The sequence below is a fragment of the Hemicordylus capensis genome, chromosome 1, assembly GCF_027244095.1.
Source record: "Hemicordylus capensis ecotype Gifberg chromosome 1, rHemCap1.1.pri, whole genome shotgun sequence".
In the NCBI taxonomy this organism is placed as follows: Eukaryota; Metazoa; Chordata; class Lepidosauria; order Squamata; family Cordylidae; genus Hemicordylus; species Hemicordylus capensis.
Window position 1 is genome coordinate 453383721 of NC_069657.1, and position 16527 is coordinate 453400247.

The 16527-nt window shown below is 48.6% G+C and overlaps 1 protein-coding gene across 12 annotated transcripts in view; it reads right to left on the reverse strand.

Annotated features, from left to right (window-relative positions):
- HMBOX1 (homeobox containing 1) overlaps nucleotides 1-16527 on the reverse strand; it is a 163506-nt gene that overhangs the window by 71251 nt on the left and 75728 nt on the right. Inside the window, exon 2 of one of the 12 annotated variants that reach the window (XM_053249049.1) lies at nucleotides 7624-7753. The exons of the other annotated variants lie outside the window; for them this stretch is intronic. The gene's annotated coding sequence lies outside the window, so the exon portion shown is untranslated. The remainder of the gene's footprint in view (nucleotides 1-7623; nucleotides 7754-16527) is intronic. 12 annotated transcript variants of the gene reach the window in all.

The following is a 16527-nucleotide window of genomic DNA, read 5'->3' on the forward strand; positions in this document are numbered from 1 at the left end:
TAAAAGTGTAAGACAGTCCAGGAAAGAGCAGGGAAGCATATCAGTTTGAGAATACCAGAGTGAAACAGACGGTTCTTACAGTGGAAAGAGTAAGTTTGATGCCACAAGGAAAATATGTAACTTCGGTTTTATAAAGGACAAGCCGCCAGGAGAACAGAGAGAAGAGAGAAAAGAGGGGAAAGACAGGAGAGCAGATGGAGAGGCAGGAGCAAGGGAATGAAGACATTTGAATCAGACATGTTTAAATGGAAAACCAGAAGAAAGGGGGAGACAACGTCAAAAACACTGAATCTTATGAGACAGGAGACTTGGCTTCTATGTGGCCGTTTCCACTGAACCTTTGGATCTCTGTTCTCTACGGACACAGATGTAGAAGAAGTCCATTTTAAAAATTCAAGCTGCAGTGTTTAGCAACTGATCAGTTAGATCAACATCAACCAAAAATATTTAAAACACCAGCTTAAAAGGTTCTCAATTAAAATCTGCTGCCTCACTCAGCAGATTTTTAAAGCATGTTTAATCAATTTTTGATACGTATCTTAGCAAGCACTACAGAAGGCAAGAGGCATTCCTTCCTGTGCAAGAGAAGGGAGAATGCCTCTTCCAAGATAATCCCTCTTCCAGGATGATGCCTGCTGTGACACATTTATTACATTATCTAATATTAAAGCCACAATACTTTTTTGTTTTAGAACTATTGATTGTTCTTGTATGAAAACAGATAGAGATTTAATCAAGTAATCAATTAATTGACTAAATTCCACATGGTTAATCAATTCAGATTTCTTTTATCAGGTGACGGTTGTCTTTAAAACTCTGCACCAGGGCTGCTAAACTGCACAGAATCTGAAAAAGAGGCACTCCAGATGTTCAGCTAAATCTTGGAGATGTAACAAGAAAAGCGTAAATTATATCCAGAGTTAGAGACTGTGCAAGATTTTTTTCTTCTTCTAATAGACATGCTTGCAATTACAGAAGGTATGTGTTAATCGTGACCACTGAACCAATGATTATATTATTATGGGTTTTTGAAAGAATGTTAAGGTTAAGCATACGGAATTGATTGTTGCTTTCTTAACAACTGCCAAAGTTGGAGACGTCTAGTAATTGACAATTTTAAAAATTTCTCAAGTTGAGAGAAACATCTAGCATGGAGTTAAGACTAATGCGACCCTCGTTAAATTAGCAAACGTTCTATGGATAACAGAACATAGACAGAAATATAAATCATTTTCATTTTCAGGAAGAATTGACACGCTTCATTAACTATTTGAACAAGAGTCATTTAGAGAAAGAGAACATGCTTGAATACATATAAGTATATTTTAAGGCTGCAATCCTACACAAGGAGTAGAATTTGTCAATGGCAAAATCTGGTGTATGTTGATATTTACTGGCAATTCTTGAGATTTTAGCAGGCTCAGTGGGAAATGTGAGGAAAAAATGGAGTCCTGGGGCTTGTTTTTGACATTGACATAAAAAAAATCTCCTCTGCCAGCAAATGATGAATCTGAGGATGATACGAGACATTTAGAGAAGACACTCAGTTAGCTTTAACATTGACTGGTAAATCTCAGAAATTTTACAAGCACATTGTGATGCTTTAAACCCTTAAGACTTCTCAGTATCATCAACCCATTTACAGACACACAGACACACTATGCCACATGTCTCAAGGAGCCTGCTTTTAGATTATTATTTTTTAAAACTACTTAATTGCTTCCCAAAAATGTCCAGGCTTCAGCCTGCTCAGTGTGTAAATACTTTCTTCTTGTATTACACCTACAGAATCAGCTCATGCCTTTCACCTACGCTCATATGAATTTACCCTGTGTCGATAAGGATGTTCTATTCAACTACTGAGCCAGCATGGTGCAGTGGTTAGAGTACATTGGACCAGGACCAGTGAGAGACCCAAGTTCAGGTTTCTGTTCAGCCTTGAAACTCACTGGGTGACTCTGGGCCAGTCACTTATCGCTCAACCTAATCTACTTCACAGGGTTGTTGTGAGGATAAACATAGCCATGTACCATCCTCTGGGCTCCTTGGAGGAAGAGTGGGATACAAATATAAAAATAAACTATTTCTGAGAAGGAAGTCACTTACACAGCAGCAGTTACTCCACATCCCCACACCAGCCAGACCTTTTATCTCAGGGGTCCTCAACCTCGGGTCCCCAGATGTTGGACTACAACTCCCATCATTCCCTTTGACCACAGTGGCTGGAGATAATGTGAGTTGTAGTCCATTACAACACAGTATTCCATAAGGAAGGGATTCTCAACCTTGGGTCTCCAGATGTTGTTGGACTTCATCTCCCATCATCCCCAGCCAAATGGCCAAAGGCCTTTGGTAATTGGTCACTGGGGATCATGGGAGTTGAAGTCCAACAGCATCTGGGGATCCCAAGTTGAGAACCCCTGTTTTAAGTGATTCATCACTCTTTTGGGCTGCCTGGAACTGTACCACGAGAATCGCAGAATGGGAATGGAAAGAGACTAAACATCAAGCTTTCTCTGGAAAACCGGGACCCCTTGGCTAGGCCCATCAGCATTTCCAGTTGGAAACCAGGTGATAATTCCTAGTGCAACTGTGTCCTGTGCTTAACAGGCCAATTTACAGAGCAGCTCTATAAGCAGACATTTAAGAATAATGTGATACTCCTCATTAATTAATGGGACACACATTCCAATTAGCGGTTTTTATCACTCGATAATGTTTGAGAGACCTTATAATTCTCCCCAAATCCTTTAATTCTATTAGGTTAATTTGTTTCATTGGAATGGAGGGAGTGCCCTCTTTTTCTCTTCCACTGGACTGAGAAAAGAAGAACCTTTCCCCCTTTTTAAGAGCAGACAGAATTAAAAAAAGGATTTTCAGTCTGCAAAGAGTTCTCTCTCTTACAGACTCCCGATAGCAGGAGGTTGTCAAATGCTGCTCACCTGTGGAAACTGGCTCAGAGTCTGAATCGCTCCCCATATCCTCAGGCTGTTTTTCAAATCTCATGTGGTTTGTTTATGCCACACTGAAACAGCATTTTAAAAAATAAAAACATGTTCTGGCAGGGACTGGGGGGTGCTTTCGAGACCCAGATACAGGTGCTTTTAAGCACTTACATCATAGATTTATACTCTGCTTTTTAGCCATGACCTGCTGCTTCCAAAGCAGCTTACAAGCAAAACCCACACAAATGTACAATGTAATTAGGGTTACGTTGGGGAATGTGTCCCCATCGGCATGCATGTGTTTGCATGCATGCAGGGGTAGTTCCCTCCAGAGACAGGAGACAGAAGTAGCAGCACATGGATTCAGGGGCCAGGCGATGGGGAAAGACACCAACCCTAACAAACAGCTCTTCTGTTGAGCTACTGCTCCTCTCCAGCATTCTGTTCAAACCATGCTGTAAAACGGCCAATAACCAGAAGGGAGCAATGGCCTTCCTTTTTGGGCTGGCCCCTTTTCTAGCTGCGGTTGATTGAGCAAGGATGTTGTTGGAAAAGACCATCAACCTTGCCCAACCACAGCCCCCACTGGGGCTGGGGATGATGGGGACTATAGTCCCACAACATCTGGGGACCCAAGTGTGAGAACCCCTGCGATAGAGCATCTCCCTTGCTCCAGCCAAGCAGCGAGCCTAGACAGTGCAAGCCAGGCCGAGCAAGGCCTGGGTCAACCAGCAGCAGAAGCTGGTACCGGCCCACCCCCAGGAAGGAAGCCGTTGGATTCAACAGAGGCTGAAGCGCAGGTGAGCCCCCAAATCCCCAAGCACAGCTGGCCACCAGAGCCGTGCCCTCCAGGCAAAGCTGTAGGGCAGGGCTGCACAACACCAGCTGTTTGGGGACTACAACTCCCACCGTCCCCTATCACAGTGGCCGACAGGTACGATGGGAGTTGCAGTCCAACGTCTGCAGGAGGGCCAAAGTTCTGCAGCTCTGCTGTAGGGCACTCAGAGGGGCAGCTCCCTGGCTTGGAGCCATGAGTGGGGGTGGGGTTGACATTAAAGCATGGTTGCACAATTTTAGCCCTCCTGCAGATGCTGGACTACCATTCTCATAGATTTCGACTGTGGCTGGGGATGATGAGGGTTGTAGTCCAAAAAGAGCTGTAGGGCCGAACCTGTGCAGTGCTCCATTAAATGCTCTCTGCGATTTCCAATGAGGATCCCTAGCACAATGAGGAGTAAGGAGGGTGAGGAGTGGACCCATCTATTTATTTATTTCTCACATTTGTAGACTGCCCTAAACTTCCATCTCTGGGCGGTTTACAACAACAACAAAAAATATTTAGAACAATTTAAAACCACAGTCCAGTTAAAAAGCGTGGGTGAAGAAATGAGTCTCTAGGGACTTCTTAAAAGTTGTCAGAGATGGGAAGGCTCTTATTTCAGCAGGGAGCACATTCCAGAGTCTCCGGGCAACAACAGACAAGGCCCATCCCTGAGTAGCCACCAGATGAGCCGGTGGCAACCGAAGATGGACCTCTCCAGATTATCTCAAAGGGTGGTGGGGCTCATGGCAAAGAAGACATCCTCTTAAATACCCAGAGCCTATTAAATACCCATTTAGGGCTTTATAGATTATAACCAGCACCTTGTATTTTGCCCAGAAAAACCTACTGGCAGCCAGTGTAGCTCTTTCAACACAGGAGTAATATGGTCTTGCCTAGATGACCCAGAGACCAACCTGGCTGCCGCATTCTGTACCAACTGCAGTTTCTGAACTATGTACAAAGGCAGCCCCACATAGAGCACATTACAGTAGTCAAGTCTGTAGGTTATCAGCATATGTACCAGCATAGGATGGTCCACCCAAGAAGGTTACTGGATCCTATAGGATTCCAGGAAGCCTTGGAGAGATTTAGGGATGGCTCTGCTGGTGATCCTGTCAACACTGGTGGAGAATTGGAATAATCAACTCATCAGGGCAGTGGATATGATCGTTCCTAAGCGTCCTCTCCGATCCGCTTCGAAATTGGCTCCTTGGTATACAGAAGAACTACAGGGCCCTAGGTGGCAAGGTAGACGACTAGAGTGCAAGTGGAGGAAGACTCAACTTGAATCTGACAGATCATTACATAGAGAGCATTTGAAGATCTATACTCAGGTGATATGTGCAGCAATGAAGCTATTATTTTCCTCCCGTACCGCGTCTGCAAGTTCACATCCAGAGGAGTTGTTCAGGGTTGTGAAGCGGTTAATGTGCGCTCCTTCCCCCTTGAATCAGTACTTGGAACCAACAATTACTCACTGTGACCTTTTAAATGAGTTTTTTGTGGACAAAATCTCTCGTATTCGGGCCGACTTAAATTCAAACTCCACAATTGTTACAGAGTCTGATGCCGAGGTGTCCAGCACCTCCTCTTATGCGATGACCCTGGATCAGCTTCAGTTCGTGACCCCTAAGGATGTGGACAAGTTGCTTGGAGTGGTGCGGCTTACCTCCTGCCCTCTTGATCCTCGCCCAACATGGCTATAAAATCTGACAAGGAAGCTGTTGTAGAAGGCCTAGTAGAGATCATAAATGCGCTTCTGAGGGAAGGCAGGATGCCTCCTTTTCTTAAGGAGGCAATTATTAGACTGCTGAAGACGCCTACCTTGGATCCCTCAGAGCTGAGTAACTACAGCCCTGTCTCCAATCTTCCATTGCTGAGCAAGGTGACTGAGAAGGTGGTGGCCTCTCAGCTCCAAGCAGTCTTGGAGGAAACCGATCAACTAGACCCATTTCAAACTGGCTTTCAGGTGGGCTATGGGGTGGAGAGCCCGAGACTGCCTTGGTCGGCCTGATGGATGATCTCCAATTGGGAATTGACAGAGGGATTGTGACTCTGTTGGTCCTTTTAGATCTCTCGGTGGCTTTCAATACTATTGACCAGCGTATCCTTCTGGAATGTCTGAGGGTGTTGGGGGTGGGAGGCACTGCTTTGTAGTGGTTCCGCTCCTACTTCACGGGCAGATTCCAGATGGTGTCTCTTGGAGACTGTTGTTCCTCAAAATCTGAACTTTTGTATGGTGTCCCTCAGGGCTCCAAATTGTTTCCGATGTTGTTAAACATCTACATGAAACTGCTGAGAGAGATCATCAGGAGATTTGGTGCAGGGAGTTATCAGTATGCTGATGACACCCAAATCTATTTCTCCATGTCAACATTATCAGCAGAAGGCATAAGCTCCCTAAACGCCTGCCTGGAGGCAGTAATGGGCTGAATGAGGGATAACAAGCTGAGGCTGAATCCAGATAAGACAGAGGTACTCATTGTGCGGGGTCGGAACTTGGGAGACTATTTTGATCTACCAGTTCTGGATGGGGTCACACTTGCCCAGAAGGAACAGGTTCGCACTCTGGGGGTGCTTCTAGATCTGAACCTCCCCCTGGTATCCCAGGTTGAGGTGGTGGCCAGAGGTGATTTTTATCAGCTTTGGCTGATACTCCAGCTGCGTCTGTTTCTTGAGATGAATGACCTCAAAATGGTAGTACATAGGCAGGTAACTTCTAGGCTGGATTACTGTAATACGCTCTATGTGGGGGTGCCTTTGTATGTAGTCCGGAAACTGAAGTTGGTTCAAAATGCGGCAGCCAGATTGGTCTCTGGTTCATCTAGAGAGACCATATTACTCCTGTGTTGAAAGAACTACATTGACTGCCGATACGTTTTCGGGCAAAATACAAGGTGCTGGTTATTACCTATAAAGCCCTAAACAACTTAGGCCCTGGGCATTTAAGAGAACGTCTTCTTTACCATGAGCCCCACCGTCTGTTAAGATCATCTAGAGAGGTTCGTCTATGGGTGCTGCCAATATGCCTGGCGGCTACTCAGGAATAGGTCTTCTCCGTTGCAGCCCCTGGACTTAGGAATGCGCTCCCTGTTGAGATAAGGGCCTCCCCATCTCTGGCAACCTTTAAAAGGGCACTGAAGATGCATTTATTCACCCTGGCTTTTAATTAGATCTATGGTTCAGAGAGAGAGAGAGAGAGAGAGAGAGAGAGAGAGAGAGAGAGAGAATTTAAATGCTGGGTTTTAAATGTCTTGAAATTTTAAAATTTAAATTAAATTTTAAAAACTTTAATGTTTTAAATTATTTTAATTGTAAGCCACCCAGAGATGCAAGTTTTGGGCAGTATAGAAATGAAATGAAATGAAATAAAATAAATAATATGTACCGCTGTTCTGAGGTCATCTATTTCAAGAAACGGATGCAGCTGGTGTATCAACCAAAGCTGACAGAAAGCACTTCTGTTCCTGTGTTTCCTCTAACAGACATTTCCAGATGTTGTGGACTACAACTCCCAGAATCCCCAAGCAAAAGTCATTGCAGCAGGGAATTTTGAGAGTTGCAGTCAACAACATTTGGGACTCCCCATTAGAGGGAACACTTCTCTGACCACCACCTCAAACTGGAACACCAGGGAGAGGTATGGATCAAAAAGCACTCCAACTGTGTACCTGTTCCTTCTGGGGAAGTGTGACCCCATCCCGAACCGGGAGATCAAAATCATCTCCCGAGTTCCAAGCCCGCACAATAAGTACCTCCATCTTATCTGGAGTCAGTCTCCGTTTGTATCCTTCATCCAGCCCATCCACTGAAAGGTCCAAGACATTGCTCTTAATTTAGAATTTGGTAACCCACCTTCCTCACACTTGTGGAAGAACTTGCATGTTCAGAGGCTGTATACCTGCAGAGATCAGTAGCTGGGAGGTGGGAACAGCATGGGAGGGTGACTGCCCTTCTGTCCTGCTTATGGACTTCCTGGAGGCATCTGGGGAAGCAGAATACATAGGAACATAGGAAACTACCTTACACCGAGTCTGACCATTGGTCCACCTAGTTCAGTATTGTCTACACTGACTGGCAGCGGCTCTCCAAGGTTTCTTTCCCAGCCCTATCTGGAGATGCAAAGAAGTGAACCTGGGACAACAACAACAACAACAATTTATACACCGCTTTCCAACAAAAGTTTCCAAAGCAGTTTACAGAGAGAGATAATAAATAAGAAAGATGGCTCCCTGTCCCCAAAGGGCTCACAATCTAAGAAGAAATACAACAGACACCAGCATCAATCACTGGAGGTACTGTGCTGGGGTTGGAGAGGGCCAGTTACTCTCCCCCTGCTAGATAAAGATAATCACCACGTTAAAAGGTGCCTCTTAGCCCAGTTAGCTGGGGTTTTGCCCTGGGACCTTCTGCATGCAAAGTGCATGCAAAGTACCACATAGAGCTGCGACCCCATCCCCTAAGGGGAATATCTCACTGCAGAGAGCACGCACACACAGCCGCCTATCCAAATGCAAACCAGGGCAGACCCTGCTTAGCAAAGGGGACCATTCACGCTCACTACCGCAAGGCCAGCTCTCCACCCCAGAATGTGGGAGAAGATGGACCTTTGCTCCAGTCCAGTCACATTCCCCCTTGTAACACCAGCCCTGATGCATTCGAGGTTTTATGGAACCCTCTGAGTATTGGGGCCTGGCCTGGAGATCACCATCAGGAGTCCGTTTCAGAGGGATCTCTGGGGGCTGGGCCATTATAACACCCACTACCCCGGGGAGGCAATGCTCACACACCGGCCCCACCTGCATCTCTCACCAACTCCGCAACCTCCCATTCACTCCGAGCCCTGCACAGATCCCTCTTCTAGCTACGGTTCAGGCCAGAATGGTTAAAGCAGACACATTCCAGCTGCTGAGCTGCAACTCCGCTGCTTCTGTTTAGGAATGCAAAGTGGGGCACGACAAATGCAGAAATCCGCTGCGTGCTTTCGATCAAAGCGATGACAGTTAATAAGAACAGTCCAAGATGCCAGAAAATAAATCCAGCATAATCAAACGCTCGCCACCACACGAGTCGCACAACCCACGCCAAGAACGGAATAGCAACCCATCATTCTTGTGAGCGTCGCCGAGTCCTTCAGGCGCCTCATGCAAGCTGTGCTCTGCAGACTTGCAGGAAACTATCGTTCCAAACAAAGACATCACACCCAACTATGGTTTGCACTAACCATGGTTTAAACCAGGGCTGCACAACTGTGGCCCTCCAGCAGTTTTCGGAAAACAACTCCTATCATTCTCAGCCATAGTGGTCAATAGGAAGGGACTCTGGGAGTTGTAGTTTAACATTTGCAGGAGGGCCAGAGTTGTAGAGTCCTGGTTTAAACCCACACCATAGTTTAAGCTTCCAAATGTAGGCCAACCATGGAAACCACAGAGCTATTTGTCTACTTGATTTTTCATCTGCTCAATAAACCCCGGTTTATTGCTGCTTGTCTGCTTTTATTTTCCATCCACTATGGCTATAACCATGGTTTGTCAATTCAGATATCACCTGAAATCATGATTGTCACTAACCACTTCAAACCACAGTTTCTAATTCCAGTTTGCTCATCCCATAAACCACAGTGAGGTCATTCACACAATCAAAAGCTGTGTTCTGCCCGGGTTTGGGAGCTGGGTGTGCTCCCAATTTTCAGTTGTGTGTAAGCAAGGTAGGAGGAAAACCTGGTCAGCTCTTCCTCTTACCTTGCTTCCACACAATCACTTCTACCCAGGTTTTCCTCCTACCTTGCTTCCACACAACCAAACATTGGGAGCACACACAGCTCCCAAACCTGGGTTGAACACAAGTTTTGATTGTGTGAATGACCGCAGTGAAGCTATTCAGACGAGCAGAAAACAGGGTTACCTCCTGAAAGCAGATAGAACTCTATTTTTACCTCATAGCAAACAGACGGGGCACATGCTGCAAACCCGGCAGGGAGTGTGAGTGACAGACGATTAACATTTTAAGGTTCTCCCCAGCCACTGCTAGCATTGTTGGTCCTCCAGCCCCACCCATGGCAACAGCAGTCATGAGAGGACAGAGCAAGCACGTGACCCAGGGAGACCACTCAGAGGGCTCCAAGCTGCAGTCCCTCTTTGCTGCTCCCTGATGGGTAGCCTCAGTTAACCCTTTCCTGGCAATTGCAGCACTGTCAAAGGAACTGAACTCCGTCCTGATGCCCAAAAGGAGAGAGAAGACTAGAGCAGCTGCAGCTGCCAACCAGCCCCAAAGGAAGAATCACACACACCCCCAACGCACTCCTCAGATCCAAGAGGGACACAGCAGATGCCCCCTGGAGCAATTGCCAGATGCCAATGAGAACAATTGCCAGATGCCCCCATAAGTAGCCCAGGCACAAGGCACACTCCGTACACCGCAGCATGGTTTGGGAACCCTCCCCGCAGCTGTGGCCTCCGTGGCACCCCACCCCACCCCACTGTATAGTGTGTGTAGAAGGTAAAAAGGAGAACCCCACCCCCCCACTGCCGCCGTAGCCAAGTGATGACTCTGCCTCCCCATCAATCTGCCACTGCCACCCCTTGCTAGCCTCTCTGGGCGTAGGAGGGTGAGCATGTGGGGGAGGGTGTCCCCATCACCCACCTGCCCTGATGCTGCCACTTGCCACTCTGGCAGTGCCAGCAGGGTGGGAGAGTGAGTGGCAAAGTGTCGCCCACACCTGCACACCCTCACTGGCACTGCTACCCTCTGCATCTTGATGATGGTGCAAGGGTGGGCAGGTGGGTGCAATGTCACACTGAGGCAAATTGGGCACCTGGACTGCCCCCGCCGTGAGGCCCTCCGCCGCTGCTGTGAGCCCCCTGCTGCCACCGCGAGCCTCCCCCCACTGCCATTGCCTCCATGAGGCCGAACCAGTGACCCTTGCATGGACAGTCATTCCAGCGGTCGCTCCCACTCCACCAGCAGATGGAAGGAGGAATCGGTGGAGCCCAGAGCAGTGTACTACATACTCAAGTTCCTCCTCACAACAACCCTGTGAAGTAGGCTAGACTGAGAAAGAAGTGACTCTCAGAGTAACCAAGCAAGTCTCATGGCTGAATGGGGATTTGAACTCGGGTCTCCCCAGTCCTAGTCCAGCACTTTAACCACTACACCACACTGCAGGCAAGGGCAGCTGCAGGCAAGGGCAGGAACACTCCTGCTCTTGTCCAGTGACTTGCAGGGGACAGGAAGGAGCACAAAAATCCACATTCAGCCATGATACTTGCTGGGTGACTCTGGGCCAGTCACTTCACTCTCAGCCTGACCTACTCCACAGGGTTGTTGTGAGGAGGAACTTGAGTATGTAGTACACTGCTCTGGGCTCCTTGGAGGAAGAGTGGGATATTCTATATTATTAATTCTTCTAGATAGGCCATGTGCCCTGCGGGGTGGCTGGAAAGCAGTTTGACAGTTGGATCGAGGGCACTGTGAAGCAGCAGGGAGCTCGGATGCTGGGGGCAGCTTCGGGAGCTGGACAGTTGGCTCTGAGGGCTGCGGGTGGCAGACAGTTGGCTGAGCTGCGCTGTGAAGCGGCAGGGAGCTCAGAGGCTGTCAGGCGAGCAGGCGACAGTCCCTGACAGTGGCAGGGGGAAGCAAGGACTGTGAGACAGAGATAGAAAGACAGAGGACAGAGAGCACGAGCACGAGACTTGCGGGGGGGGGAGACTTGTGGTGTGGGAGAGTTGCGGGGGGTGAGTGGGGGGCGAAGCGAGCGAGAGCGTTGCGGGAGTGGCGAGAGACTTGCGGGGGAGAGCGGGGGTGGTGAGAGCGAGCGAGAGTGTTGCGGGAGTGGCGAGAGACTTGCGGGGGGAGAGCGGGGGTGGCGAGAGCAAGCAAGAGCATTGCGGGAGTGGCGAGAGACTTGCGGGGGGAGAGCGGGGGTGGCGAGAGCGAGCAAGAGCGTTGTGGGGGTGCGATGCCACAGGCTCAGTGCAAGACCACACAGATGTGCAGGGTCAGCTAGTAAAATGTAAAATGAATGAACAGTATGACATGAGTCTGTGCACCTATTCCCCTTAGGGGATAGGGCTGCTATAGGAAGAAGGATTTGAGCTCCCTGCCTGGCATCTCCAGGTTGGGTTGAGCAGGAATCCCACCTGAGAGCCTTGGGAAGCCACTGCCAGTCTGTGTCGACAGTACTAAGACAGTACTAAGGACAGTGGAAGGCAGCTTCCTATGTTCATATTTTCCCTTGGGCTCATTTGCAAGGTGCCTGCCACCCTAAGGAAGCTCAGTGCTGTTTGCTGGACAGGCTTTCCCCAAGCAAACTTCTGCTTGCTTTGCAGCCCACTCTGTTATCTAGGCTCTATGGTATCCCTGGGCAGGGAGCCTCAAGCAGCGTTCCACAGCGTTCTGTGGCTCCACACGGGCACTGGGAGGGGGCAGGCAACCTCCCCTGCTTGCTGAACCTGGTTTTAGAGGAGAGGCTGGGAACGGGATGACCCTCTTTTGACAGAGCCCTGTTTGGGAGCATGCTGAGGTTCCACACGGTAGTGCTAACCCCGCCTTCAGACCTCAAGCCCTGTTTTTGCTGGTTGTGAGAATAGCTTCAATCACTTCTACCCAGGTTTTCCTCCTACCTTGCTTCCACACAACCAAACATTGGGAGCACACACAGCTCCCAAACCTGGGCTGAACACAAGTTTTGATTGTGTGAATGACCTCAGTGTGTAATTCAGACACTCCCTGGGTTTGGGAGCTGTGTGTGCTCCCAGTTAAGCTTCCTCAACTGTGGTTTGAGGTGATGCCTGAATTGAGCCAACCATGACATTCTCTGTCATTTGACGTGTCTGCTACAGGAGGCCTCCACAACATAAAGCCTGGGGGCAGGGTCTGGCCCATGAGACTTTTTTGCCAGCCCCCAGGAAGGAATGTTCTGCAGCAACATCCGGAGCCCTGTGGAGCTCTTGGACTGCCCAGCTGACAGGCAGCAGAGGCTCAGTGCAGTTGACCACCTGGGACCAAATCTCCTCGGCCACAACCTCCTGACACTAACCGTCTTCCCTCGGGCCTTTCCCCTCACAAGTCCAAATGTCTGTCACCTCGCTTTCATTAATATTTTCAATAATTAATTTGCACTCCTATGCTACAGAGTCAAAAGTAAGTCCTGCAGTTAGGCAAATTACAACACTTTGAGGCTTTCCTCACGATGACGGAGAAGAGCCTCCAGGGGGGTTGCGGGGAGAGCGGGCTTAGCCTGCTCTCTCCGCACATGAGCCGCAGTCTGCTCTGGGTCGCCGCAGCGGCCACCCACACGACTGCCGGCTCCATCACGGAGCTGGCCGGGGCTGGGGAGTCTGGGGGCCATGCGGCCCCGGAAACTCCAGTATGCCCTGCGCAAGTATGCAGGGTATACTGGAGAGACCCCCGAGCCAGGAGGCTGCTTTTCAGCCTCCCGGCTGGGGGGCTACTCACGATTTTAAAAAACTGGTTTGTGGAGCGCTCGCTCCACAAACCCAGTTTAAGGGGCGGGCTAACTAAGCGGGCTAGCCGCTTGTAAGCCACCATGCTCGCCTGCAAGCCCGGTGGTTGACATGAGCAGCAAAAATCAAGCTAGGCTGTCCTAGCCTGATTTTTGCTGCTCGTGGGAATAGCCCCCTTGAGTATTAGTATCTTAAATATATATAATACTCTAGCGGAGGGGGGGGGACAAGCTGACAGTTACCTACAAACAAGAAGATGCTGTGATGTCACAGAATGCTCACAAACATTCCAAATCAGGGGTAGGCAACCTTGGCTGACCAGCTGTTGGTGAACTACAATTCCTATCACCCCCAGCGACAATTTATTATGACTGTGGATGATGGGAGTTGTAGTCCAACAAAGCAGGAGAACCAAGGTTGTTACCCCTATTCTAAATGCTCAGGGGGAAGCTGTCAGCAATAGATAAACAGTTGATAAACAGTTCAGCTTCTGAGAGGGCCCATATTTTTGATTCTGCTTCCCCTTTTTTTAAATCAGGTTATCTGAAGTCCAAAAAAAAAAAAAAGTGTTGTCAGCTGTTGGCTTTATCCTGTTCTAGTTGCATCTGAAAATTTGTATCCATGTTTAGTGTTTAGTCACAAGAAAAATCTGACATGCAGTTTCTTAATTGCTGCCCCTGGAGACTTTCAGTGCTGCCACTAAAGTGGGTCTCCACCTTAAGTGGCGCAGCAGGGAAATGCTTGACTAGTAAGCAGAAGGTTGCCGGTTCGAGTCCCCAGTGGTATGTTTCCTCAGACTATGTGAAACACCTAGATCAGGCAGCAGTGATATAGGCAGATGCTGGAAGGCATCCTCACATACTGTGCAAGAGGAGGCAATGGGAATCTCCCGTGTTCTACCAAAGAAAGGGCTCTGTGGGCGCCAGGAGTCGAAATCGACTTGATGGCACACTTTAGCTTTACTAAAGCGGGGAGACAGAAAGAAAACAAATACGGAACCAAATGTCCAGCATCTAGCTTTTAACAATAGCCAACCACATGACTTCAGGAAGCCCACAAGCAGGGCACAGAAACCAAAGCCCTCCTCAGTCTGACCCCAGAATCTGATACTCAAAAGGTATACTGCCTCTGAACCTGGAGGTTCTATTCAGCTATCATGGTCAACAGCTGATGAAATATATTGTCCATGAATCTGTTGTAGCAGAAATCTGGGCTACTGGGCCTCAAATCCCTGATGAGAAAGTGAACCCAAGTTACTGTTCAGGATGTGTGATAAGGAGGTGTTTGGGGGAACAATGAACAATGGGATTACTGTACTCTGAAGATTGGACATGCGTAGTTGGGACCATCATGCATCTTGTCTAGAACCATGGTTGGTCCTTCTAGTAGGGGAGGATGCTCAGTTTACAAGAGCCTATGTATAACTAGATAGTAACATAAAGATAAGAATGAGTATATAATATGTCACCACCATTTTGTGGGGTGCTTCACCCATCACCTGCATGTGTTAGGTGAAGGCCGGGCCGTGATTGTCATTACGTAATAAAGTGCTTTGAATCTGACGGAAAGTGTGTTGGCCTCTACTTAGAAAGAACCTAGAGTGTCGTATTTCCGCTACTCTGTCTAATCCCCTCTTAAGATCTGGCAACCTTCCGCTTGTTAGTCAAGCATTTCCCCACTCTGTATTATCTACCCGAGCTGGCAGCAGATTCTCCAAGACAGGAGTCTCTCTCAGCCCCGTCGGAGATTCCAGGGAGGGAACTTGCGACTTTCTGCATGCAAGCCTGCAAATGCTCTTCCCGGAGCGGCCCCACCCCCTCAGGGGAAGATCTTACAATGCTCCCATGCAGTCTCCCATTCAAACGTAAACCAGGGTGGACCCTGCTTAGCAGATGGGATAGTTCATGCTTGCTACCACAAGACCAGCTCTCCTCCCGCCTTTGGCCATTGCGGCTGAGAATTATGGGAGTTGAAGTCCAACAACATCCGGGGACCCAAGTTTGAGAACTCCTGCCATCAGTGTATGCCAAGTGTAGAAGGACTTCCTTTTGCCTATCCTTCACCTATTCCCAATCAATTCCATTTGGATGACTCCAAATGCTAATATTACATCTGAAGGAGAGAGAGAAATGCCCCCCTCTACTCCCTCCACATCGCTCATACTTTCAAAAACCTCCCACCCCTTCCCTTTGCCTGTAGCATCAGGCACAGCAGACAAATGGCCTGCAGATGTAGATGCTTTTATCCAGGCTTCTCAATTACCTCTGAATAGCCCAAAGATGAGAGGGAGGGAAAAGGAAAAGAACGGAGACTTCTCCCACTTGCATTTGTGCAAACTATTAATTTCATTCTCATGGAAACTGACTCTTGTTTTTCCAGTTTCTCTCTCGTCGTCACCCAGCTGGTCCCCGCCACCCCACCCGCTCCCACCATGTTAATAAAAGGCCAGGAAAGAGATCAGAATTACTAAAATGAAATATTTTGTTGCGGACTCCAGGGCCAGAACCAGGCAGTTGGTGCACCCAGGTGGTCCCAGACAAGCTAGTCTTGTGGTAGCGAGCATGAATTGTCCCCTTTGCTAAGAAGGGGATGCTCGTGGGTGCAAGTCGCTTCACGAGTATTACACCCATCCTGTGTCAGCTTCATGGGCTACCAATCCCTGGAGGCGCAGTGGTAAAACTGCCGCCCTGTAACCAGAAGGTTACAAGTTCGATCCTGACCAGGGGCTCAGGGTTGACTCAGCCTTCCATCCTTCCGAGGTCGGTAAAATGAGTACCAAGAATGTTGGGGGCAATATGCTAAATCATTGTAAACCGCTTAGAGAGCTCTGGCTATAAAGCGGTATATAAATGTAAGTGCTATTGCTATTGCTACCAGTCCGCTTCTGGGCTAGGTATTGGTACTGACCTTTAAAGCCCTACACAGCTTGGGGCCGGGGTACCTGTCAGAGTGCATTCGCCCATATGAATCTGTATTCAATACATCAGTGCTGGCAGCAGTGTTCCCTGTCACAGGGATTCCCAGATGTTGTTGACTATAAGTCCCATCATTCCCAAAGACCACTGCAGCGGTGACAGGAGTAGGGATGTGCACAAACCAGTTTGGTGCTCCTTTTCTGGAGCACCGAACCGGTTTGGAATGCCAGCATTCAAGCTGGTTTGGAGGCGGGGGGTTACCTTTAAAGGGCAGGGAGGGTGCCCATCCCTGTCCCGCTGCTTTCCCCTCGCCGGCGCTCTCCCCAAAAGCACTGGTGCGGGGCTGCAGTGTACCTCCTTGCAGCCCTGGTCAGCGTCGT